The 27,435-nt window shown below is 37.6% G+C and overlaps 1 protein-coding gene across 1 annotated transcript in view; it reads left to right on the top strand.

Moving 5' to 3' along the window:
• CSRNP3 (cysteine and serine rich nuclear protein 3) overlaps positions 1-27,435 on the top strand; it is a 232,675-nt gene that overhangs the window by 14,891 nt on the left and 190,349 nt on the right. The window contains exon 2 of the mRNA XM_066279589.1: positions 9,289-9,459. The gene's annotated coding sequence lies outside the window, so the exon portion shown is untranslated. The remainder of the gene's footprint in view (positions 1-9,288; positions 9,460-27,435) is intronic.

The raw sequence follows: 27,435 nt of genomic DNA, 5'->3' as shown, positions 1-27,435 counted from the left end.
TATTCATTTATTTTAGTGAAGAGAAACCTAGAGAGAAAGAGAGAGAGAGAGAAGGTAGGGGAGGAGCAGGAAGCATCAACTTCCATATATGCCTTGAGCAGGCAAGCCCAGGGTTTCAAACCAGCAACCTCAGTTCCAGGTTGATACTTTATCCACTACAGGTCAAGCCCCAGATTTTCTGACTTTCACCACCCTTTGGAACCACTAAGTTCTAAGTATCTTTCTTAATACTGAATCATTTTCTTCTCCTTTCAAATCTACCTTTCCTTTTAACAATTCCTCTGTTTTCTTATGAAATAACAGGCTAATGAGTGGTCCTTTAATAGTACAAAACCAGGTCTGTCATTCTATTAATCCCTATAGTGTTCTCTATCTCATCTAGAGTAATAGCCAAAATCCTACACTAGCTCTACACAATATAGCCCCCAATGCCTGTGTGACCTCATCACCTACTATGCCCATACCAAGGCCTTGGTACACACTATTCCTTTGACATGGGTTGCTTTTCCCCAGATGTCACAGTTGCCAGCTACCTCACCTCCTCCATGTCTTTATGCTACTTTCTCACTGTGACATTGGCTCATTAATCAATTGAAAGTAAAATGTTGTCTATCGCCCAAACTTGTAGTCACTATCCCACTTAATTGCTTATTTTTCTCCATAGCAGTGATCTCCATGTGACATGTCATATATTTAATTTACTTACCTGTTTATTATTTGTTTACCCCTTCACCTAATAAGAGCCAGTAGGTAAGCATGAGTAGAGGTATTTTTTTTTTCTGTGTTGTTACTTTATTCTCCAGCATCTAAAATAGTCACTGGTACATGATGAAAGCTCAATGGATATTGACTGAATAAATAATAAATGTCTCCTAAGCAAAGGTTAGCAAACAAACAAATCCTTTTCTATAGAATGTCATAAAGGACTGAACGATATTTGGATTCCCTGTTCAATAGTCTTCACTGAGATACACTGAAAGAACAAGTCAATTGGTGTTCAGAGTTGACACTTGCAGGATACACTGAGGTAGAGGTGGGTATGTCAGAATCCAAAATTATGTGCCAATTGAGGATATGAGAAAGCAGAAAAGTGCAGAAGCAGCGGAAGCCAGCCAGCAGAAAACCCGAAATATATATGGCCGTGGTAGCTACCAAAATTGAAGGAGACTGTGAGGTCCGTAGGAGCACAAGAACAGTGGCCAGTCCCAAAGTTCCTGCTACTTTTTAAAGAAAGTCACTCTCGTTAGACTTGTTCCTTACTACTAGATGGGCATAGATAGGACTACCACACTGAAATTTGATGGCTTAAGTTTGATCTCTCCTTGCTAGCATATATTGTGCAGATATCTTTTTGTAAAATAAGTTTGCTCCCCAGCTGATGTAACTCTAACCAAAGGTGTTTTGGGAGTTGTATTGGGTTAATGGAATGTTTTTTTGTTTGTTTGTTTATTTATGTGTGTGTGTGTGTGTCACAGAGACAAAGAGAGATAGAGAGAAAGATAGGGACAGACAGGAAGGGAGAGATGATAAGCATCAATTCTTCATTGCAGCTCTTTGTTGCAGCTCCTTAGTTCTTTGATTTCTTTCTCATATGTGCCTTGACCAGGGGGGCTGCAGCAGAGTGAGTGACCCCTTGCTCAAGCCAGCAACCTTGTGCTCAAGCCAATGACCATGGGGTCATGTCTATGATCCCACGCTTAAGACAGATGAGTCCATGCTCAAGCCAGAGACCTCGGGGTTTTGAACCTGGGTCCTCTGCGTCCCAGTCCAACGCTCTACCCACTGCGCCAGATTAGGCTTGGGTTAATGGAATTTTATGAATCCTTAGTCTGTTATCCCTTCCAAGCCACAGATCTGAACCAATTTTTGTTTATCTTGTAGAGCTAGACCTAGTTGGGCTTTAAATTATAATGTAATCTAGAAATTGCTCCTTTCATTTTATTATATAAACAAAATTAATTAGGGAGAGAAAAATGGTGAATGTGTAACCTGATAATGTAACCACTGCTTCTGAATGTAAATGGGGCATTGATCAGATTATAAAAAGTAGATTAAACTGGAAAAGCATGGAGCTGAAATATACTGCTCACAAAAATTAGGGGATATTTCAAAGTGAATATAAAACGATAAAATATCCCCTAATTTTTGTGAGCATTATAAATAACCTGGACTTCAGTAGCGGATTCTTCCTTTGGCCTAAGCAATATCTCTTGTTCATCACAGTTCACACAACTTACAACTTACTGTCTCCTTGGTTGAGAGAATGATTTTTATTGCTCCTATACTATCATTTTCCTTAGGGTAGAGAAATATTTCTTTATACTTTTGTGACAAATAATAGTAGATGAAAGAGAAAACTGAGATGACTGCATGATTTTGTTATATCTGACTTTCTTTACTCAGTGAGGTTACCTACATTTGTAGGAATTTGTGTTTGTAACTATTGCTCACCTTAACAGTTACTGTATGAAGAAATCATTACTCTAGAGGTTTAATGACTCATAGAAGCTGACATTAACAAATTTTTAAAAATGCACCAGGCTACCTCTGACTGGCTTTTGCTGAATGTTTATACAGAGATGGAAGAGATTTAAATGAATATTTTACCCAGTATAAGATTTAGGGACTGTGGTTTACCCTATATAAAATTTATTGAGCAAACCTCCTTGGGATAAGACTCCAGCATTCCCTGTACCTGTGCTTAATATTGGCCATTTGTATTTCTTCCTGGGAGAAGTGTTTGTTTATGTCCTCTTCCCATTTTTTATTGGATTGTTTGCTTGTTTGTTATTGAGTTTTAGGAGTTCTTTGTATATTTTGGATATTAGGCCCTTATCTGTGCTGTTGTTTGAAAATATCATCTCTCATTTAGTTGGCTGTTTGTTTTGTTGTCAGTTTCTTTTGCTGTGCAAAAACTTCTTAGTCTGATGTAGTCCCATCCATTTATCTTTGCCTTCACTTCCCTTGCCTTTGGAATCAAATTCATAAAGTGCTCTTTGTAACCAAGGTCCATGAGTTTAGACCCTATGTTTTCTTCTATGTAATTTATTGTTTTAGGTCTTATATTTAGGTCTTTGATCCATTTTAAATTAATTTTAATACAAGGGGACAAACTGTAGTTGAGTTTCATTCTTTTGCATGTGGTTTTCCAGTTTTCCCAGCACCATTTGTTGAAGAGGCTTTCTTTTCTCCATTGTATGTTGTTGGCCCCTTTATCAAAAATTATTTGACCATATACATGTGGTTTTATTTCTGGGCTTTCTATTCTGTTCCAGTGGTCTGAGTGTCTATTTTCTGCCAATACCATGCTGTTTTGATTATCGTAGCTTTATAATATAATTTGAAGTCAGGTATTGTAATGCCCCAAGCTTCGTTCTTTTTCCTTAGGATTACTCTAGCTATTCGGGGTTTCTTATAGTCCCATATAAACCTGATGGTTTTTTGTTCCATTTCTTTAAAAAATGACATTGGAATTTTGATGAGAATTGCATAAAATTTGTATATTGCTCTGAGTAATATAGTCATTCTGACTATATTTATTCTTCCTATCCAAGAACAAGGAATATTTTTCCATTTCATTATATCTTTTTCGATTTCTCTTAACAATGCTTTGTAGTATTCATTATATAGGTTCTTTACATTCTCTGTTATGGTTATTCCTAGGTATTTTTTGTTGTTGTTGTTGCAACCAGGAAGGGGATTGTTTTTTTGAGCTCATTTTCTGATATTTCATTGTTGGCATATAGGAAGACAGTGGACTTTTGTATAATTTTGTATCCTGTGACCTTACTATATTGGTTTATTGTTTCTAGTAGTCTTTTTTTTTGGAGTCTTTGGGGTTTTCTATGTACAGGATCATATCATCTGCAAAAAGTGAAACCTTTACTTCTTCTTTCCCAATATGAATGCTTTTTATTTCTTGTTTGATTGTTCTGGCTAGAACTTTCAGCACTATGTTAAATAAGAGTGGAGAGAATGGACAACCTTGTCTTGTTTCTGATTTTAGGGGAAAAGTCCTCAGTTTTATGCCATTTATTATGATGTTAGCTGATGGTTTATCATAGATGGCCTTTATTATGTTGAAATATTTTCCTTTTATTCCCATTTTGTTAAGTGTTTTAAACATAAAATGATGTTGTATTTTATTGAATGCCTTTTCTGCATCTATTGATAAGATCATATGGTTTTTGTTCTTTGTTTTGTTGATATGGTGTATAACGTTAACCGTTTTACATATGTTGAACCACCCTTGTGATTCTGGGATGAATCCCACTTGATCATGATGAATTACCTTTTAATGTGTTGTTGTTTTCGATTTGCTAGTATTTTGTTTAGTATTTTAGCATCTGTATTCATTAGAGATATTGGTCTATAATTTTCTATTTTTGTGTTGTCCTTGCAAGGTTTTAGTATGAGGGTTATGTTGACCTCATAAAATGTGTTTGGCAATATTGCTTCTTCTTTAATATTTTGGAAGACTTTGAGTAGAATAGGAATCAAGTCTTCTTTGAATGTTTGGTAGAATTCACTAGTATAGTCATCTGGCCCTGGACTTTTATTTTTGGGGAGGTTTTTAATAGTTGTTTCTATTTCCTCCCTGCTTATGGGTCTGTTTAGGGTTTCTGCTTCTTCATGACTTGGTCTATGAAGATTGTATTGTTCTAGGAATTTATCCGTTTTTTTATATTGTTAAATTTAGTGGCATATAGTTTTTCATAGTATTCTACAATAATTCTTTGTATATCTATGATATCTGTGGTGGTTTCTCCTCTTTCATTTTGGATTTTGTTTATATGAGTTTTTTCTGTTTGAGTCTTGCCAAGGGTTTGTCTATTTTTTTGATCTCTTCAAAGAACCAGCTCTTTGTTTTATTAATTTTTTCTATAGTTTTTCTGTTCTCTATTTCATTTATTTCTGCTCTGATTTTTATTATATCCTTTCTTCTGCTGGTTTTGGGTTGTCTTTGTTCTTCTTTTTCTAGTTCCTTAAGATGTGAAGTTAACTGGTTTACTTGGGCTCTCTCTTATTTGTTCATATAGGCCTGTAGTGATATGAACTTCCCTCTTATTACTGCTTTTGCTGCATCCCAGAAATTCTGATATGTTGTATTGTTACTTTCGTTTGCCTGTATGTATCTTTTGATCTCTGTGCTTATTTCTTCTTTGACCCACTCATTTTTTAAAAGTATGTTGTTTAGTTTCCACATTTTTGTGGGTTTGTTTACCTCTTTTTGCAGTTGAATTCTAGTTTCAAGGCTTTATGATCAGAAAATATGCTTGGTATAATTTCAATCTTTCTGAATTAGTTGATGTTATTTTTGTGGCCCAACATATGGTCAATTCTTGAGAATGTTACATGTACACTAGAGAAAAATGTATACTCTGGCACTTTGGGATGAAATGTTCTGTAGATGTTTATCATATCTAATTGTTCTAGTGTTTCATTTAAGGCCAATATTTCTTTATTGATTTTCTGTTTGGATGAACGATCTACAGCTGTCAGCGGTGTATTGAGGTCTCCAAGTATGATTGTATTTCTGTCTCTGGTTACCTTTACTGTCTTGTATTCAGCATTGTTAGATATGAGTATTGCTACACTTGCTTTTTTTGGATGTTATTTGCTTGGAGTATTTTTTTCCAACCTTTCACTTTGAAATTGTTTTTATCCTTGTAGCTTAGATGTGTTTCTTGTAGGCAGCATACAGTTGGATTTTCTTTTTTAATCCATTCCATTCTGCTACTCTGTGTCTTTTTATTGATGAGTTAAATCCATTTACATTTAGTGTAATTATTGACATTTGAGGGTTTCCTACTGCCATTTTATATATTGCTTTCTGATAGTTTTGTATCTTGTTTGGTTCTTCTCTTTTATTTTTCTATCATTTGTTTTTATTTGGTTGTAATCCATACTTTTTTCCTCTGTTACTTCTTTTTTTAAGCCATGTACTTCTGTGTTGGTTTTTTCAGGGGTGGTTACCATTATGTAATGGAAAGCATACATATCATGTTCATTGTAGTACATTATCTCATGAGTGCTTCTGCACTCCATCCTGCTTTGCTACTGTTAATCTTTGTCCTCTCCCCTTTTTTGTTGCTTTGTCACAGATTAATCTTGTTTTTATTGTGATCTTGATGGAGCTTTTACTTGTAGTTTTGTTTTGTTCTTTGTATCTGGTCTGAAAACCCCCTTTAGTATTTCCTGAAGTGAGGGTTTTCTGGTGATAAATTTCCTCATTTTTTCTGTATCTGTGAATGTTTTTATTTCTCCTTCTTATTTGAAGGATAGCTTTGATGGGTATAATATTCTTGGCTGGAAGTTCCTCTCTTTCAGAACTTTAAATATTGGCATCCACTCTATTCTAGCTTGTAGAGTTTCTGCTGAGCAATCTGTTGATAATCTAATGTGCCTTCCTTTATATGCTATATTCTTCTTTTCCCTGGCTGCCTTGAGAATTTTTTCTTTGTCATTGATTTGTGCCAATTTTATTATGATGTGCCCTGGAGTAGGTGTGTTAGGGTTATGATAACTTGGTGTTCTGTTTGCTTCTTGAATTCGAGGTTTTAGTTCTTTCCACAGGTTTGGGAAGTTCCCATCTATTATTTGTTTGAATATATTCTTCATTCCATTGTCTCTCTCTTCTCCTTCTGATATACCCATTATTCTCACATTGCTCTTTCTGATGGAGTCAGACAATTCCTGTAGGTCTATCTCATTTTTTTTAAATTTGTGAGTCTCTCTCCTCTTCTCTCTGTAGTACTTCTAGTTTCCTGTCTTCTATGTTACTAATTCTCTCCTCAATCTAGCCTGTGCTATTGGCTAAGGTTGTTACCTCATTTTTCAGTTTGAAAATTGAGTTTTCCATCTCTGTTTGATTTGTTTTCATAGTTTCAATTTTCTTGGTGATGTATTGTTTCTGTTCATTGAATTGCTTTTTGAGTTCCCAAAATTGCCTTTCTGTGCTTTCTTGTATATCCCTGAGTATTTCTAGGACTTCAATTTTAAATTCTCTGTCATTTAACTCCAAGGTTTCTAAGCTATTGAAATTTTTTTCTAATAATTTTTCCTCATCTATCTGAGCTACATCATTGTCTTTTGTATCCATGATATTCAATTTCTTTTTCTTTGATGACATTTGAGAATGGTCTTGTTAATAACACTTATAAGAGTTGATAAAAATTTTTTTTTGAGAAAATGCATTGAAAAACTGAAAATTCTATTGTGCTAAGTGGAACAAAAATACATAGAATTGAGGGCCTGGGTTGGGGGGGGGAGTGACAGGCAAAAAATGAGGCAAAAACCCACAAAATGCCACAAGGAAAAAATTTGGATCAAAAATAAAATAATTTGTTTATAAATGATGGTCAAATGAGAGAAATAGTGTAAGAGAAAAGAAAAAGAGGAAAAAAATACAATGAAATATTAAAATTCTATTGTATTAAGTTGCACAAAATCTATAGAATGGAGAGCTGGAGTTGGGGAAATGCTAAATAGATTAAAAGTGAAGTAAAAAAAGCACACAAAATGCCACAAAGAAAAAATTTGAATCCAGAATAAAATAATTTGTTTGTTGCTGAGATTTAAATGAGAGAAAAAGTGAAAGAGAAAAGAAGAAACAAAAAGAGAGAGAAAAAAAAATTGAGTTAAGTTTTTTGGAATGTAACACTCATAGAAAAATAAGAATGGAAAATGTAACACCTATGGGTAATAATATTCAAAATGAAAAGAAAAGAATAAAATGGAAAGAGAATAAAATGACCAAGGTGGAAGGAAAAAAAGATAAAAAGTACAAGAAAAAAATGGAAAATGTTATAAAGACTGGATTTTGCCCGGTATTGAGAAGTTATCTTCTTCCTTTTTCTTTCTTCTCTCTTTTTGCCAGTGGCACTATACCCCAGGTTCTGTCCCTGTGGCACTTTTTGGCAGAGATTTGCTGTTGTGTCGCTATGGTAATGACATAAACTAGGCCTCAGTCCGATTGGTAGGTGGGGCTTGTTAGCATTTGCAGGCTCCAACAATGGGAAATTTCATTTTCCTGGAGCCTCTCCCCACATTTCTTCTTCCTGAACCACAGCACGGGGACCCAGCTGTGAAGTTGCCCCAGCCACTGCCTAGAGTGCAACAGGATATTAGAGTTGCCTAATCCCCCCTCTATCCCCACTCAATGCAGGGTTCTGGGTAAGGCTTTGCCAGCCAGAGCCACCAGCGTAATCAGGCAGGGCTGGGAGCCAATTGCCTTTCAGGTGTCTTTCAATGAGCCTCCAGGCATGTTTAGTATGCCTCAGCACTCTGCAGGCCTGCTCTCCAGAGGCTGTCTGCAAGCCGCCTATGCACCCTTCTCCTTACCGCTTCTGCAGGTCTCTTCCCAAGAGTGTGCTTTGTCAGCCTGTATGGCTGGTGGAGGCACCATGCCCAGACAGGTCTGGATGTAGGGAAGCTGGCTTTCATGCACTTCCCACGCGCTGTTGCTTGGGAAGCTGGGATTATTCAGAAACTCTGGTCATAGCCCACACAGAGGGTTACTACTGACAGTCTCCGACCCAGCCCCTCCATCCGGCAATGCAGGAACCCATGCCCGAAGTGCCAGGTGGATCCACTCGCACACTGCCCGCACTCACTGATGGGTATACCGGGAGTAAACAAGGCAACTGCTCGCCCACCTCTGCTGGGGTCTGCCACTGGTGTTAGCTCCATGTGGGCTGAGCTGCAAGCACACTCTCTCCTCAGCTTGAACGTCTCTGCCCTAGCCCACCTTTTTCTGTGCCCCCAGCCCTCGCTTTCTCTCAGTTCCAAGTGAAAGCAGCCCTTGCTCAGGTCAGTGAGGAAAGCGGAATACTCCTTTCTCCGTCTTATTTCCTTCAGAGTGGATTATATATTCAGCCACCTTTTCACCCAATTGTACCTTTGTTTGATGTATATATATTTCAGATGCTCCTGGAATTGTTTTTCTGTCTCTAGTTGTTGAATTGTTGAAGTTTCAGGGAGAGGTATTGGGAGCACTCACCGCATGGTGCCATTTCTCTGACATCACTCTTAATTCCACATTTTTAATTTTGACTTTTTCATATAAAATACTGTTGTCATATGAGGATGCAGATAATAATCAGTGTAGAATTGTTGAACAGTGTAGAATAGTGCATACTTTCAACATTATGGAAAGAATATTTTTTCATGGGTAGTGTGGTAGATGGAGTTAAAAAATCACAGCTTTCCAAAATAATTTAGAAACCTTGACTATGCAATCAATTGGTGGTCAAATATTTCAATGCTCTTGTCCTTGTCCCTGTTCAGGTTCATGTGACAGCACTGCAGCTATGAGTGGAATTTTAAGGGGGAAGTGTGAAGAAATTGACAGCTCCTCGCCCTGCTCCTCTGTGCAGGAATCAGATGATGAAGTTTTTAGCTGTGACAGTGCTGACAGTGTTGATAGTGTCTATCCAGCCACTTCTAATCATTTCACTGGTGAGTATGTGAAGCTGTATTTCTGGTTGTACTCCAAATGGTGTTGTATGGTCAATTCTTGGATTTTTTGTATTTATCCGCTGCCTTGTATCTGCTCCAAAGATTTTCATCATACAGACTTATTTGCAAAACATGATATCATTTTGTTTAATTCTTTTTATTGATTTATTTGAGAGAGAGAGATTTCTTGTTCCACTTATTTATGCATTCGTTGGCTGATTCTTGTATGTTCCCTGACTGGGGATCGAACTTGCAACTTTAGCATGTCAAGGTGACACTCTAACCAACTGAGCTACCCACTCAGGGCTAAACATGATATTGTTTTATTAAATTAAGTCAGTAGTATACTTCTGTTCATATCTGTGACGTGAGTATGAGAGGGAGGAATGAGTTCAATCAAACGTAAACAGATAGCAAGTGTAAATGATTTCATACGTGTCTTCAGCTCTCTGAGATAGATCCATCTTTTTGAAATCTAATCAATTGAGATCTTTTGAACTTCTAATACTGGTTAATGACTTGTGTAAATATTTGCAGTACTAAGTACAAGAGATTTACTTTGTATGTGAGAAAATAATGTTTGCTTTTAAAAGAGTGCTGCACTGAAATCAAACCTTGAGATCCCTGTGATTCTATGGGTGTTTGGACACTAATAAACCTTGGACTCAAGGCTAAGTTCATGCAGTACAGGAAGTGCAGCTTTCTACCTGTGTATACTTCTCCTAAGCAGTTAATGTGAACAACATTGTTTAGCTAATGTGAAATGTTCTGACTTAAAATTCTAGCCATTTCAAATTATATTCCTTGCACCTGCAAAAATTTTGAAGGAGGCAAATCTTTTTAAACATCTCCATGTCCATTCAACCCCCGTCATAAGGGCAAGAGGGATATCCACATTAATTTTATTTATTTATTTATTTATTTATTTATTTATTTATTTATTTCAGAGACAGAGAGGGATAGATAGGGACAGATAGGCAGGAATGAGAAACATTAATCATCAGTTTTTCGTTGTGGCACTTTAGTTGTTCATTGATTGCTTTCTCATATGTCCCTTGACCAGGGGGCTACAGAAGACTGAGTAACCCCTTGCTCAAGCCAGTGACCTTGGGTTCAAACTGGTGAGCTTTTTGCTCAAACCAGATGAGCCCGCACTCAAGCTGGTGACCTCAGGGTCTCGAACCTGGTATTTCTGCATCCCAGTCCAATGCTCTATCCACTGTGCCACCACCTGGTCAGGCTCCACATTAATTTTAGAAGAGTTAACAACATGCAAGGAAAAACTAAACAAGGTCAATAAAAGCCCCATAATGTTACCCTCATAGGATGAGTATAAACTTTCTTTTGAAGCTGCATTCCATAAGTGAAGGTAAAAATTATCCAATACAAAAGAGTTTTATCCCAAACTTCTCATAATAGTTATTTTTTTCCTAGCATTATTTTTCTGGGGCATTTGTGTTTGGGGTTTTTTAACTCACCAAAAGAGACTATTAAAATTCATACTAAAATTTATATCATGCATTCATCATCCCACAATCTCACAGTTAACATTTTTCTTTCTTTCTTTCTTTCTTTCTTTCTTTCTTTCTTTCTTTCTTTCTTTCTTTCTTTCTTTCTTTCTTTCTTTGGTGGTAATGGTCATAACACTTGCAAGCTACTCTCAACAAATTTCAAATGTACAATACATTATTTTTATAATTTCATACAATTTTTAAAAACTGGAGGGAATGACTTTATTAGCTGTTTTTATCCTTAGAAAAGCAACAGCATACATTTAAATTCAAGATTCTCAGAAATACTGTTAAATACCTTTTCTGTATATCTTGAAGAGCTCTCCTTCAAGCCCCAGAGCATTTTAGGAGTTGCCTAGTATTTTTCAAGTAGTTCCCTTTAGCCACTACTGGAAAATCATCATCAATCTAGACCTGTTTCTTTGAGATGCTACCCCATCTAGTGCAATACAGCGTTTTCCACATGCCTGTGATTTTTTGTTTGTTTAAAACTCCTGTTTGCTTACAACCTCTCAGGAGTCTATGCCTCTCCTAAAGTTACAAATTGACTCTCCTGGAAAAATCAATTGCCAGACTTCTCTATGCAAGATACCTATTGATTTCTATAGCTTATGAGTTCACAAAGTATGTATAATGTTCATTTAAACACTATCAGGTCTTACAATTGTGGCTTAAGATTCTTTTCAGATGAAAGTGATGTTCTGGTGGTTTAAAAATTATTGGTTAGGCACTTGTAATAAGTGCCTGAACAGTTAGTTCCCAGAAAAGGCAAAAGTTGCAGTGGAGAGTGGTTTTATTTTAATAAACTATTTGATAACTTTTTTGATATCTGGTCATAACTTTTCTGTTTCATTACCACCATGAGAGTCAGTGGAGGTGGAGACATTTACTGAATACAGAAGAGAAGTCAGACTAGCAAAGAAAACAGCTGCAAAGTTTGACTGGCATTTACCAGCAGTACTGTTAATGTACATTTCTTTGTGAATGTTCTAGGGTTTTGAGGGTAGCATTGCTGGTACTCTGTAAGGAAGTAGAGGTGAGCATTATTGAACAACTTGTAATTTAATGTGTAATCAGAACCACGACTTGGGATAAACAGTAAAGAGGAAAAGTAAGGAAGAATCAATGAAAAATGTGATTTATGGGGGGAATTTCTGTTACTCTGGGAAATTTTTAGCATCATCTCCAGTATAAAACCTTATTATTCTATAAAGTTGGACAAATTGAGATAGAAAATCCATTCAATTATTTTTTGAGAAGATCCAATGCTTGAAGTAAGACAAACAATAGTAGAGCATCCACCTTCATTTTGAATTTGAAGAATGTTAGAACTAGTATGGCCTTTGAAAAAAATCTAGGCTGACTCCCGTATTTTACAGATGTGGAAACTGAGGTCCAGAGAGTAACTTGACCAGAATCTAAATGCAAGCCAGTAGCAGAGGACTTCATTATAGATCCCTGTTGTCTCTGGTGGGTCTGTCACAGAACTGACTACTACACAACTGGAGGGACCCAAGTCATCAAGTGAAAGTCATGCCTGCCTTTCACCTGCCAGCTCCTCTTACAACTACTAGAATGAGTCTATCTTTTGGTAAAAATAATTGGCATCTTATCTCCTTTGGCCTTTTTTTCTTCAGTTGGTTTCTGGTGAAAGTGCTGATATCTCCTGGGTGTAATAGTGTCAGTGATGAGTTTATGAATAAATTCAATGAGCTAAAGAAATAGTGGACAGAGAATTTAATTGAGTGTGAATAAACAGTTTGCCTTCCCTCTTTCCGTCAGTGACAGGGCAGGCTGTTGAGATTCTTCTTGCATGTCACTGACATTGATGGAGATATTTTACAGCAAGCATGTTGTTTTACATTTACATAAAGGAAATTGGCTTGTCCTGGTGACATAATGCTACTTGTGATCATGTAAAAATGTTACAATGAGAAGAAGGTGAGATGAAGTATGCAGCTTGCATCTTTAATAGCAACTAACATATAGAGGGTTATTTCATTTACTTTAAAGTAAAATCTTATACATTCTACTTTTGCCAGAGGGCTTGAGTGGGCATCCTGGACTCCCTGGAAAAAAAGATAATAATATCTTTCCATTCTCTGAACTCCAGGACCCTACTTGTTCAATAATTCAAGACCTCAGAAACCCACTTACCTTGCAGTTCGATTAGAGTTACTTAGTCACAGCTTCTGATTGAATAGGTAATTATATTACATTTGCTGGCTAGATACAAAATTGGCTTTTATATTTGCTTATTTGTTTTAAGCCCTGGAAAACTTAAATTTGGTTGTAAGCTTAAAAGCATAATTGGATCATATTTCAAATAAAATTTTATATATCAATATCATAGAGAATCTAGAAATAATGTTGATTGTGGTTTTAACTCTCAGTTAGCTTCTTAAAAAATAAATATGAAAGTCTCAGTGGTATTAATGATATTGTTTCTCACATCATTCAAGGGATAAGGCTCTATTATTATGAGATTTGAACTACATCATAGAAAACCTTTCATTTTCCCACATCTATTATTTATTCAGGATGTTCGTAGGTGGAATTGATAATGTAGCTATATGTCACAAGAATTAAGGTGCCATTAAATTTTAAAGATACTATCCTTGCTTTTGTCATGAAAATATTTTCATCTAACAAGGTAATTTGTTTACAAATATTGAAGTATTTTCACTTTCTAAACCTCTCTAGAAGAATCACATATTTGTTTTGGGGTCACCTAAGAAAGGTCATGGCAATAAATAAATGATTTCTCAACTGCAAAATATCACTTAAAAAATAGATACAAATGAATTTGAATAATTACAATCTTGCTAACCATTTTTAAAGTAACACATCTTTTGTCTTTGGTTCAAAACCAAAGACTGGCTGGCTTTATTCTTGTTTGCAATGGTGCTGATGAAATCATAATGCCTGAAGCAAATGTCCTTGTGTTTCTGAAACGATTTTAAAATTTATCATGCAGATCAGGCAATCTGATGCTTTCTGACACTCGAGGGAAGTATATTTGTGAACATGTGAATGCAGAAAAGAATTAAACCTGGTCCTACTTAAAAAAAGAAAGAAAGAAAGAAAAAGCCAGTTGGTACTATTTCTGAATTGGCTGCAACACTTAACCATTTCACTCTGGAAAGTACTTGTGTGTCCTCTGAAACTGTTACTTCTGCTTTTCTTCTTCTCTTCCTTCTCTTTCTCCTTCTTCTCCTGCTCCTGAAAAATTTGAGAATAAACTGGGAGTGTTTTAGGGCCATGGAATTATTGTTCCATATGTTTTATATGTTCAGCTATAGTGATGCTCAGGCATGAACTAGAATAACTAAATGTCTCAGATTTACTGAATTCCATGGAGCTTTGGGTTATGGTTAAATGTGTAGTTTTTAGATTTTTTTAAAAATTATGTTAATTACTAGAGAGTAGGGAGAGGGGGTAGGGGGATAAGCAGGAAGCTTCAACTCATAGTAGTTGCTTCTTAAATGTGCTTTGACCTGGCAAGTACAGGGATTTGAACCGGTGGCCTCAGGGTTCCAGGTTGATATTCTATCCACTGTGCCACCACGGTCAGGCTAAATGTGTAGTTTTTAAGTGTAATGAATGCCCTTGTCAGGATGGCCGAGTGGTCTAAGGCGCCAGACTCAAGCTCCTGCTTCCCTTAAGTGTAATGAAGAAAGAGCAATTATAATAAATATAACAAAAGGTAAATATCTGATTTTCCACCAAAAGCCAACATGTAAATACTGAAAATTCATTTTCTTTTAATGATATTTAATTTTTAGGATGAAAATGAAAGTATTTACAGTGAGTTAAACTTGAAATGGACACTCAGTTTTATGCATTTGATTTTATTTTATCTCACAAATACTATAATAATGAAACAGTAATAAAGATTGATTTATGTAATTTACAATTCTAGGAATTTATTTGAATGAAATGCTATATATATTTTATAACTATGTACTACTTTTTCCAAGACAAAATGATGGTGTCATAGAAACAGAAAACATCACAGATTCAGATATGACATACTAAGATCATGGATAATGTGTTTAGGAAAGTCATGAAATAAGACAGGCTGTGTTAGAAAAAATAGCTATGTTTAAAAAATTTTTTTTCTTCCAAGTGAGAGGGGGAAGATAGAGAGACAGACTTCCACATGCCCCCCAACTGGGATCTACCTGGAACCCTCATCTGGGGCTGATACTCTCTCTGCCCATCTGGAGCCATGCTCCCAAAGGAGCTATTTTTAGCACTGAGAAATAGGCTCCACAAAACCATCCTCAACGTTCCTGGCTGGGCCCAGCCGGCTCGGTGCACTCAAACCAATCAAGCCATGCTGCAGGTGAGGAAGAAAGAGACAGAGAGAAGAAGGTGGGGTAAGGGTAGAAAAGCAGATGTTCGCTTCGCATGTGTGCCCTGACCAGAATTGAACCTGTGACATCCACATGCTGGCCCGACGTTCTACCACTGACCCAACTGACCAGGGCTGCTATGTTTAAGATTAATAATTAGTATTTCTTCCAAATCACGATCCTCAAAGATAAAATTAAATAGCACCCAACTCTGTCTTAATTTAGCCATAAGCCTCTATCCTATCTAAGGAGGTATTCTTCCATTAAGAGTTTTTAAATGATAATGAATATAAAGTTACATCATTAGAACATATAAAGATATAATCTTGTTTTTTCTTTGACGGTAAATATGATAAACTGGAAAAAAAAGTTTCCTAATATAAAACCATTATTGTCTTTGATTCTATTTCAACACAGAGTAATTTATATAATCTTACACGAGGATCAAATTTAGTCTTCTTATGTGTGCATTAAGAGAACCCTAAAAATGTTCAACATTATTTTAAAATCCATTTTAAAATATGGTTTATTATGAAAGAACAAAGCTGGAGGCGTCACTCATCCTGATTTTGAACAGTTACAAAGCTATAACAATTGAAACAGTGTGGTTCTGGCATAAAACAACCACATAGATCAATGGAACTGAATAGGCACCCCCAAAATAAATGTAAGCGTGTATAGTCAACTAATATTTTAGAAGAGAGATAAAAATATTCAGTGGAGAAAGAGGATAGTCTTTTAAATAAATTTTATAGAAAAAGTGGATATTCACAAAGGAACGAAACCAGACCCTTGTCTTACAACATTCACAGAATTAAGTTGAAATGGATTAAGAATTTAAATGTAATCCCAGAAACTGTAACACTCATGTGGGAAAAAAAAATAAGGGAAAAGCTCCTTGATAACCATCTTGGCATTGAGTTTTTGGATATGATTCTAAAAACACAAATGCAACATGTATTGTGGAATTGTGCACCTGAAACCTGTATAATTTCATTAATCAGTGTTACTCCAATAAATTCAATAAAAGGAAAAAGAAAAATAAATCACAAACAGCAATAGCAAAAAAAAAAAATCAACAAGTAGGACTACATCAAACTAAAAAGATTCTGCACAACAAATGAGACCATCTACAAAATGAAGAGGCAGCCTACAGAATGGAGAAAATATTTGCAAAACATATATCTGATAACGGGTTAATATGTAGGAACCTAAATACAGTACGTAGGGACCTAAAATATGGAGGGACCATATGCAAGTCTATAACAAACAACCAATAAGAAAATGAGTGAAGGACCTAAATAGATTTTTTTTCAAAGAAGCTGTACAAATACTTAACAGGTACATGAGAAGATGCTCAATGTTACTAATCATCAGAAATGCAAATCAAAACCACAATGAGACATCACAGCACACCTGTCAGAATGGCTGTTACCCAAAAAACAAACAAACAAACAAAAAAACCAAGTGGTGAAGACATGAAGAAAATGAAAGATTTTATAGATATTGCTTTATGTGAAAGAAGGAGAAGCTAGAAACACTAGCATTCAGTACAAATAAACATATACAGGGTCAATTGGACCTCCTTTAGCTTTTTTACAAATGGGTTAAAGAATAATCATACACTTTATTAAAAAATTAAAATAAAACTTGTAGATTGTTAAGGTAGAATACAAGAAGAAAAAACTTTTGTTTACCATCCCACATATTGTAGCTGCAACTTAACTTTAAATACGTTTTTGTTTCTTTGGCCAGTTTTTATTTGATAGCCTCCATCTGGCATTCATCTGCATTCTTTTTGTAGTCTGATTACCAGGCATGAATCAAAGAAATCAACTGGCTCTTCTATCTTAAAAGGCTGGGAGAAATTACCTTTATATTTAAAATGTTTTGTTATTTTAATTTTCTGTGTAAGATAAAAGAAAGAGAGAATTTGTTGAGAATTATGGTCAATCAAGACCTGTCAACATAACCACATTCATTTAATGTCTTTTACTGGTAACACATGACTATACCTATCTTTCATTTCATTACCGGTAACTAGGCATTTGTTCTAACACCTCGTCTAAAATAGTTAGGCCTTGGCCAGTTGGCTCTGGTAGAGCATCAGCCCAGCAGCATGTGGATGTCCGGTTTGATTCTGGTCAGGGCACACAGGAGAAGCACCCATCTGCTTCTCTACCCTTCCCCCTCTCGCTTCTCTCTCTTTCTCCCTCTCTTCCCCTCTTGCAGCCATGGCTTGATTGGAGGATTGGAGTGAGTTGGCCCAGGAAAGTGACAATGGCTCCATGGCCTCTGCCTTTGGCCAAAGAAGAGTTTGATTGCTAAGAAACAGAGCAACAACACAGATGGGCAGAGCATCACCCCCTAGTGAGCTTGTCAGGTGGATCCTGGTCAGGTTGAATGCATGAGTTTGTCTTTGCCTCTCCTCCTCTCACTGAATAAAAAAATAAAATAAAATTAGGTAACGACCATGGTTGTATCAGTCAAGACATTACAAGTGAAAAAAACCCTACACAATCTAGCTTAGACAAAAATGATATATCTTAGTTCATATAACTGAGAAAGACAGTGTGAGGTCATATAATGCAAAAATGGATCAGGGGTTCAATGCTCTACCCACCCCCCAAGACTTGGCTTTAGTCTCACCATAGAAGGGCCTCGTTTTCTCCTACTGTGTGTGGTGCTATGGCTTTTCCTAATGATCTGGGAAGATTTCTGCCTCCACAAAGTTATATGCATCTTCCTAGCACTGTGTTCTTGAAGTTAAGTTGCAGTCTCCTCTCTCACTGGCTCCAACAGTTTAGATGATGAAGTATCTTCTGCTTTTGTGAGGACTGTCTTAATGTGTCAGCTGTGTAGCAACTTGGGTTCAGATTCAGTTTCTGCCCTTCCTCCGAAAACTGCATTTTCTGACTGTCTTGCCTACAGAATTCTGTATGGATTCAGCCAATAAGAGGCACTGGTAGGACAATGGAGGACAGAATGAACAGATAAACCAAAATATTCCAACTCACTCATCTATCCCTCAGGTTGTATTTCCAATGGCCACTGTATCGTCTCCATGATTAAAGTCCTAGACATAAGAATCCTGTTTTTGTGGCCCCAACTCCATGTGGCAGCCTCTTCAAATCAGGGAACACCAGGTCTTGAGCCCTGGTGACATCTCTTCTTCCTTTGTGCCTTCAGTTGGAGGGGTGTCATCAACATCTTACTGTTGCTATTCTCTGAGCTCCTTTGTTTCCTGTTTTGTTTGGCATCTCAGCTCTTACAAAACCCTTATAACTAGTTCACTATATAAAATTTATTTCATTGGACCACCTAGCATTGACTGTTTTCTAAATTGCACTGTGTCTGACAACCCTAGCATGGGTCACATGCCCTTTACTGAACCAGTCAGTAGGGCTAAGGGATGAAGCCTTTTGGTTGGCTAGATCTCATTTATTTACCCATTTTTGTAATTAAAAAAAAAAGATGTAGAATGTATAACCAGAAAAAAAATGAGGAAAGAAAAACATTAGGTGACCAATAATGATGGCTGCCATATTAGTACAGTAATTCATTTTAATCCCATAGTTAATAAACAAAGATTCAAATTAAATTTTTTAAAAAAGCACTGCACAATAAAATTCTTCATAAATGAATAGTGGAGATCTCTCAAGCTAATTGCCTTTAAAAATTTATAAATATCTACTGGGTATATACCCCCAAAACTCAGAAACATTGATACGTAAAGACACATGCAGCCCCATGTTCATTGCAGCATTGTTCACAGTGGCCAGGACATGGAAACAACCAAAAAGCCCATCAATAGATGACTGGATAAAGAAGATGTGGCACATATACACTATGGAATACTACTCAGCCATAAGAAATGATGACATCGGATCATTTACAGCAAAATGGTGGGATCTTGATAACATTATACGAAGTGAAATAAGTAAATCAGAAAAAACCAGGAACTGCATTATTCCATATGTAGGTGGGACATAAAAGTGAAACTAAGAGACATTGATAAGAGTGTGGTGGTTACGGGGGGAGGGGGGAAAGGGAAAGGGAAAGTGGGAGGGGGAGGGGCACAAAGAAAAATAGATAGAAGGTGACAGAGGACAATCTGACTTTGGGTGATGGGTATGGAACATAATTGAACAACAAGATAACCTGGACTTGTTATCTTTGAATATATGTATCCTGATTTATTGATGTCGCCCATTAAAAAAATAAAATTATTTATAAAAAAAAAAAGAACCAAAAAAAAATTATAAATATCCTATCATATTCTGTACGTTTTTTTTTTCTGGTTAATAAAGAGAACTAGTACATTCAAGATCTTCTATGAGTTACATGTTGTTTTAAATGCCTTATTCATCTTCCCTACAAAATACAATACCAGAGTTCACATGCCCATTTAACAGATGAAGTAACTGAGGTTAAGTCATTAGCCCAAAGTCAAGAAAGATGAAAAATATGAGAAAGATGTCAAACTGTGTTTTTGGTAGTTCAGCATAAGCACTTATTATATTACCATGCAACTAATATTTCTCTCTTGAATTGCACTGAATCTGCATTTTTTTAAAAAATTCATATTTTTAAACTTCTATACTCAGGGTTCATTCAGTATTTACCTTTGGTAAACTCACTTGATTATAAAGTCATCTATTATGAAGTCTATATCCAGAGAGACTTCTATAATCTAATTCCATCATATAATATTCAAAATGGATCCCTCTCTTCTTTTTCCACACTTTATACATGACTTTGGCACCATGTACTCCATGGTGTTAAAAGCAGACCAATTTGGAAACAGATTAATTACATGACTGTATGGACCTCATACCCAACATGCATGTTGTCTCTCTGCCACAATGTGCAATGTTTCTGAAATGTGGGGAAAATATGAAAATGCTTATTAAATACTATATTCTGGGCACTCTCTACAAGAAAATATTTGTGAAACTTTTTCATTTTTAATGTTGATTTTATTGATTTTTAGCAAGAGAGAAAGGAAGAGAGAGGGACAGAGAGACAGGAATGCTGACCTGTTTCTGTATGTGCCCTGACCAGGGATTGAACCAGTAACCTTTGAGCTTTGGGACAATGTTCTAACCAACTGAGCTAACGGCCAGGGCTTGTGAGGCTTCTTATATCCTATTGTAGCAGGGAAGATAAGAACGTATTCTTACATAACAGGAAGTCTGATTTGCTCCTCCTCTTTTTTTTTTTAAGAGATGGATGTTTTTAAGGCAGCCTCAGCAACCATTCAAGACTTTATTTGGGCATTTCCACCCTGCAGGACAGTAACTGTAGTTTTTAAGAGGAAAAAAATGTCCATCATAACAAGTAATGTAGACTGCTTAATTAAAAGTTGAGGGAACGAATACTGAAAAGATCTTCTTTTATTCCTCTTGGTGAATATTGCTTTTTCTTTTTTTACGTTTGATTTCTATTTTTTGCAGCTGAGCACGAAAGTACACTGACTAATATAGTCTGCAATTCAGCTGTGTTTCTAGGGCCATCTGTAAGAACTTATGCACTTCCTGGGAATTTGATCAATTCTAGCAGCAATTCTCTGTGAGATTAAGAAGCCCTGCGATCAATTTTATATTTAAAACTTGATTTCAGCCTGAAAAAATTGCGGGCCCAGTGTCCAAAAACCATTCTGTGTTTCAAAATTGATTTCCCTGAATAATTCTCTTTCATGTAGACACACATGAATTTTTATGTGAAGTCATAAATATCATATCAAAAAATTTGTTTAATGTTTTCTCTCTCACTCCCCATCCTTTTTTTTTTTAAGTTTTACTTGGCTTTTCTCTCTTTTATTTTTCTTCCTTCACCATATCCCTTATCTGGTACGGTACTCTTATTGACCTAATTTATATTCCTTTATCTTTTTTTAAATATCATTATAATCATAAATATATTCTCACAAAATATTTGATTAAAAATGGATTATATTATTTCTGACCAGGCAGTGGCACAGTGGATAGAGTGTTGGACTGGGATGCGGAGATCCCAGGTGTGAGATCCCGAGGTCACCAGCTTGAGCATGGGTTCATCTGGTTTGAGCAAAGCTCACCAGGCTTGGACCCAAGGTCGCTGGCTTGAGCAAGGGGTTACTCGGTCTGCTGAAGGCCCACAGTCAAAGCACATATGAGAAAGCAATCAGTGAACAACTAAGGTGTCGCAAAAAAACCTGATGATTGTTGCTTCTCATCTCTCTCCATTCCTGTCTGTCTGTCCCTATCTAATCCTCTCTCTGACTCTCTCTCTGTCTCTGTAAAAAAAAAAAAAAAGATTATATTAATATTATATACATTTTTATCTTGATTTTTTTCTTTGAACAATACCTGATGGAAATTACCCATGTTATTTGTTGTAGCTCTGTTTTATTTATTTTTTAATGGCTGTACAATATTCCAAACTGTAGGTATGTTACATTTTAATCAATCTTTCCCCTATGAGTGCTTGTTTATTTCAACTTAGTATTTATGATACTATGATCCAGGACATGTTTTGTGAAAAATGTCCTTCCATACTGCTGTTTTACTTTTCATGAGATAAGTTTCTTAGGGTGGGAAAATTGACTTACTAGATACTTTTATATTGCTTTTTCAAAAATGTAGCAAAAATTATATTTCTACCAGCTTTAGATAGTTTTTCTTTTCCCCAGAAGTCCTAAAAAATAGGTAGTTATTTACTCACTCAACAAGATAAAATCTCTGCCCTCATAATATTGATGTTAGTAGTCAAAAATAATAAACAAATATGTAAATAATATAATGTCATAAATAAGTGGTCGGAAACCATTTTGGCTGAGAGAGCCATGAACGCCACATATTTTAAAATGTAATTCTGTGAAAGCTGTACAGTATGTTTAACACTAAATACAAGTAAATGCATGCATTTTATGTAAGACCAACACTTTTAAAGTACAATAAGTCTCTGAATTCTTTTTAATAACGTTGTTATGCTGTTGCTAACCAATGATGAATAAAGTACTTCTTGCCATTAATTCGACTTCTGGTGCTGCATGGTTTTGCTGATGGTTTTGTAGTCTGGTTGATACGTGGTAAAGTTAAGCTTCATGCGGGTGTTGAGACTTTCATCCATTAAATGTGATCATAGGTTGGTCTTAACGTTCTTTAAATGTGAGAAAGACTGCTCACATGCACACGCAGAGCCAAACATTGTTAGTACAGCAATACTCACATGCTGCATTGTGTGGTATGTGACCGGAAGCGCATTCCAAGTTTTGACAATCAGCTGGTCCACGGGTTGAAGTTTTTTCATTTCTCCCCACTTGTGTTTGGTCGCCAACTCTGCTTGCTGTCGTGCAAGTCTTTCCAAATCTTCATTCAGTGACTTGAACTTATTCACCCACATGTCTGAGGCCTTCAGGTCAGCAGCTTGTAGCTCAAAATCTCTGACGGAGACAGTGGGAATGTAACTCAGGTCAGCACTGTCCACTGCACACTTGTGTGGATGAGTGATGAACTTAAAAAGACAAGTGTGCTCGGCCCTGGCCGGTTTGCTCAGTGGTACAGCATCGGCCTGGCATGCAGGAGTCCCGGGTTTGATTCCCGGCCAGGGCACACAAGAGAAGCGCCCATCTGCTTCTCCACCCCTCCCCTTCTCCTTCCTCTCTGTCTTTCTCTTCCCCTCCCGCAGCCAAGGCTCCATTGGAGCAAAGACTGCCCGGGCGCTGAGGATGGCTCTATGGCCTCTGCCTCAGGCGCTAGAATGGCTCTGGTTGCAACAGAGTAACACCCCAGATGGGCAGAGCATCGCCCCCCGGTGGACATGCCAGGTGGATCCCGGTCGGGTGCATGCGGCAGTCTATCTGATTGCCTCCCTGTTTCCAACTTCAGAAAAATACAAAAAAAAAAGACAAGTGTGCTCACGAAATTCTCCAAAACGTGCTTTGAATGACTGCAGGAGATTAGATGTGAAGCCCACTAGCTGCTGGAGATCAAGATGTTGAGCAGGGTTACTTGCTGTGCAAGCCTCTTTAAACTCTCCCAGTTTTTCAAAGAGCAGTAAACAACCTGCCTCAATTACACCAATGAAGAGTTCCAACTTGTTTTCAAATGCAAACACTGCCTGTTGAAGGGATAAGACTGTATTTCCAACGCCTTGCATTTTCACATTGAGCTGGTTCAGATGTTCAGTCATGTCCATGAGATATTAGAACTTCAGGAGCCACTCAGTGTTAGCTAACTCAAGATGCTCGACATTTTTCATTTCAAGAAAAGTCCAGATAGTAATGGCGCTGTAGGGAGTGATACCGATAAATCTTCCCAAAAACTCAACAAGATCTCCAACCAGAAACAGAAAAATCTATCCTTGGAGCCTCCAGATGTTCCGCAATACACCCGAAGGTATGGTCCAGGGAAAAATTGGCTAAATATATAATCAAACCCCAAAGGAAATAGGGAGTAAGAAATGCTCTGCCTTCCTCACTAACCTAAATAGGGCTGCTTTCACTGGGAACTGAGAATATAGAAACTAAAGCAGGCAAAGGGGGTGAATAGATCCAGGCCATGGTACAAACGGCCGAACCAGGTTGTGGCACGGAGATCCAAGCCGAGGAAAAACTGTGCTTGTGGCAACCCAGTCAATACAAGCTAGTACTCGCACCAAACCCACACAAAGAAAGACAAGTGGGGCAGCCATTCGCCCCCACCTCCTGGTCAGCGCGCGCAGATAGTGGGCGAGAGATTCCTCCTAGAGCCCCGGGAGTGGGCGCCTGTGTTACCCCACAGAGAAGCAGAGTCAGAAGCCTTTTTGTGGGCTGAAAGCAGAACTGCCCCAGTGCCCTGAAAAAGCTGTGCACAGGGAGGGAGCGAGAGCTAATTCCAATGCTGGAACTTCTCCGTGCGGGTGTGGGTCTCACTTGGAGTGTGAGACAGCTGGCCTGATATCCTGTTCGGTGCGCACATGGAGAGTGAGCAAGAAATTCCGCCTAGAGCCCTGGGAGTGGGCGCCCATGTTACCCCACAGAGAGGCAGAGTCAGAGGCCTTCATGTGGGTTGAAAACAGAATCTCAGGACTACCCCAGTGCCCTGAAAAAGCCTCGCACAGGGAGGGAGTGAGAGCTAATTCCAATGCTGGGTCTTTTTCGTGCAGGTGGGGGTCTCACTCAGAGTGAGAGGCAGCTGGCCTGATATCCTGGTCAGCGTGCACGGAGAGTGGGCAAGAGATTGCTCTGAGCACCTCGGGAGTGGGTGCCCATGTTCCTGGACAGAGGAGCAGAGTTAGGGGCCTTTGTGTGGGCCAAAAGTGGAATCTCAGGCCACCCCAGCACCCTGAAAAAGCCACGCACAGGGAGGAAACGAGAGCTAATTCCAACGCTGGAACTTTTCCATGTGGGCAGGGGTCTCATTCGGAGTAAAAGATGGCCTGCTCCATATCCCGGTCTGCTCGCATAGATAGTGAGCGCCCTGGGAGTGGGTGCCTGCCCGTGTTACCGGACAGAGTGGCAGAGTCAGAGGTTTTGAGTGGGCGGAAGCCCCGCTTGATTATGCTAGCAGCTCTGACTGAGTGAGCCTTACCCAGAGCCCTGTGCTGAGTTGAAATAGAGTGGATTTGCCAGCTCTTTGAGCCTCTTACTATCTAGGCAGAGGCAGCAGCATCCCCATAGCTGGATTATCAGGCTACTAATTCAGGAAGGAAAGACTAGGAGAGAGGCTCCAGGAACACGGACTCTCTCACGGTCGGAGCCTACAAATGCTAATGAGCCTTGACTGCCAACGAGACTGAAGCCCAATATATGACATCACCATAGAGACTTATCAACTGCAAACCTCTACCTGAGCATGCCACAGGGGCAGAACCCGGGGTACAGAGTCACTGACCAGGAAGAGGGAGAGGAAAAAAAAAGCAAGAAGATAACCTCTCAAAATCAAGAATAATCCACAGACTTTATAACCTATCCCATTTTAATATATTTCTTCGTTTGTTTCTCTTATTTTCAGGTCTTGATTATTTTTTTCCTCTTCCAATTTGGTCGTTTACTTCTCTGCCGGTCTTACTCTCTCCTCTCCTAGAGCTACATTACTCATAAGTGTTACATCTCCCATTATCTTTTCTTTCTTCTTCCTTTCTCTCTTTGAGGGTTGCACTCCAAAACCCTTAACTCTCTCTCTCTCTCTCTCTCCTTTTTTTCTTTTTTTCTTTTTTCTTTTTTTTCTTAAGTTGGAAATGGGGAGGCAGTCAGACAGACTCCCGCATGCAGCTGACCAGGATCCACCCGGCACACCCACCAGAGGGCGATGCTCTGCCCATCTGGGGTGTCACTCTGTTGCAGCCAGAGCCATTCTAGTGCCTGAGGCAGAGGCCACAGAGCCATCCTCAGTGCCTGGGCAAACTCCGCTCCAATGGAGCCTTGGCTGCGAGAAGGGAAGAGAGAGACAGAGAGGAAGGAGAAGAGGAGGGGTGGAGAAGCAGATGGGTGCCTCTCCTGTGTGCCCTGGCCGGGAATCAAACCCAGGACTCCCGCACACCAGGCCAATGCTCTACCACTGAGCTAACCGGCCAGGGCTCCTTTTTTCTTTTTTCTTCTTTTAGTGGTTCCCTCTTTCTTTTTCCCTCTCCTTCTTTTCTCCTTCTATATTAGTTTCTTCCTTTCTCCTTTATGTCTCCTCTCATTCAGTCCTCAATAATGAACAAATTATCTTATCTGGAACTCAAACTTATGTTTGTGGCATTTTGGGGGGTTTTTACTTCACTTTTTTAACTCACTAGCAGTGCTCCCAACCCTGGCTCTCCATTTTATCTAGTTCTTCATCCACTAAATACAATAGTAATTTTTTAACTTTTCCCCCATTTTCCTGTTTCCCTCTTATTCCTCTCATCATATCTCTTAGTCAACCAACACCTAAAAGCAAATCATTTTATTCCTGACTCAAATTTTTTCCTTATTTTCATTTTGTGGGTCCATACCGCCTACTTTTTCCCCTTTATTACTTCTCCCCAACTCAGGCCCTCCATTATAGTCACTGTTTGTTCTATTTAGCACAATATAATTCACAGTTCACCACAAGATTTTCTCAAGAAGGAGGGGAGAGGAGAGAAGAGGAAAAAAGGGGGGAAATAATTTTCTTTTTTTAATTTTTAATTTAAAAAAAAATTCTTTTCTATTTTTTATTTTTATTTTTTAATTTTTTATTCTTTATTGAATTTCATTAATACTATCAACAAAACCACCCTCAGATTCCATTAAGGAAGAGAAAATCAAATATCATGGATACAAAATAAAGAGAGGTAACACAGATAGATGAGGAAAAATCTATGGAGAAAAAATTTAATATATTGGAAACCTTGCAGCAAAATGATAGAGAATTTAAAATATAAATCCTAAAAATACTCAGAGATATACAAGAAAACACAAAAAGGCAATTTAGGGAGCTCAGAAAACAACTCAATGAACACAAAAATTACATTACCAAGGAAATTGAAACTATAAAAACAAATCAAACAGAGATGAAACACTCAATTCACGAGCTGATAAATGAGGTAACAAGCTTAGCTAATAGAACAGGCCAAATAGAAGGTAGGATTAGTGAAATAGAAGACAAGCAACTTGAGGCACAACAGAGAGAAGAAGAAAGAGACTCAAAAATTAAAAAAAAAATTAGCCCTACAGGAATTATCTGACTCCATCAAAAAGAATAACATAAGAATAATAGGTATATCAGAGGGAGAAGAGAGAGAAAATAGAATGGAGAATATATTCAAACAAATAATAGATGAGAACTTCCCAAGCCTGTGGAAAGAATTAAAGCCTCAAATTCAAGAAGCAAACAGAATTCCGAGTTTTCTTAACCCCAACAAATCTACTCCAAGGCATATCATAATGAAATTGGCACAAACCAACGACAAAGAAAAAATTCTCAAGGCAGCCAGGGAAAAGAATACAACATATAAAGGAAGGCCCATTAGATTATCATCCAATTTCTCAACAGAAACTCTACAAGCTAGAAGAGAGTGGACCCCAATATTTAAAGTCCTGAAAGAGAGGAACTTTCAGCCATGAATTCTATACTCATCAAAGCTATCCTTCAAATATGAAGGAGAAATAAAAACATTCACAGATACAGAAAAGA

Source organism: Saccopteryx bilineata, chromosome 5 (genome assembly GCF_036850765.1).
Source record: "Saccopteryx bilineata isolate mSacBil1 chromosome 5, mSacBil1_pri_phased_curated, whole genome shotgun sequence".
NCBI lineage: Eukaryota > Metazoa > Chordata > Mammalia > Chiroptera > Emballonuridae > Saccopteryx > Saccopteryx bilineata.
Note: the sequence above shows the minus strand (reverse complement) of the source record. Positions and strands in the feature narration are given on the sequence as shown.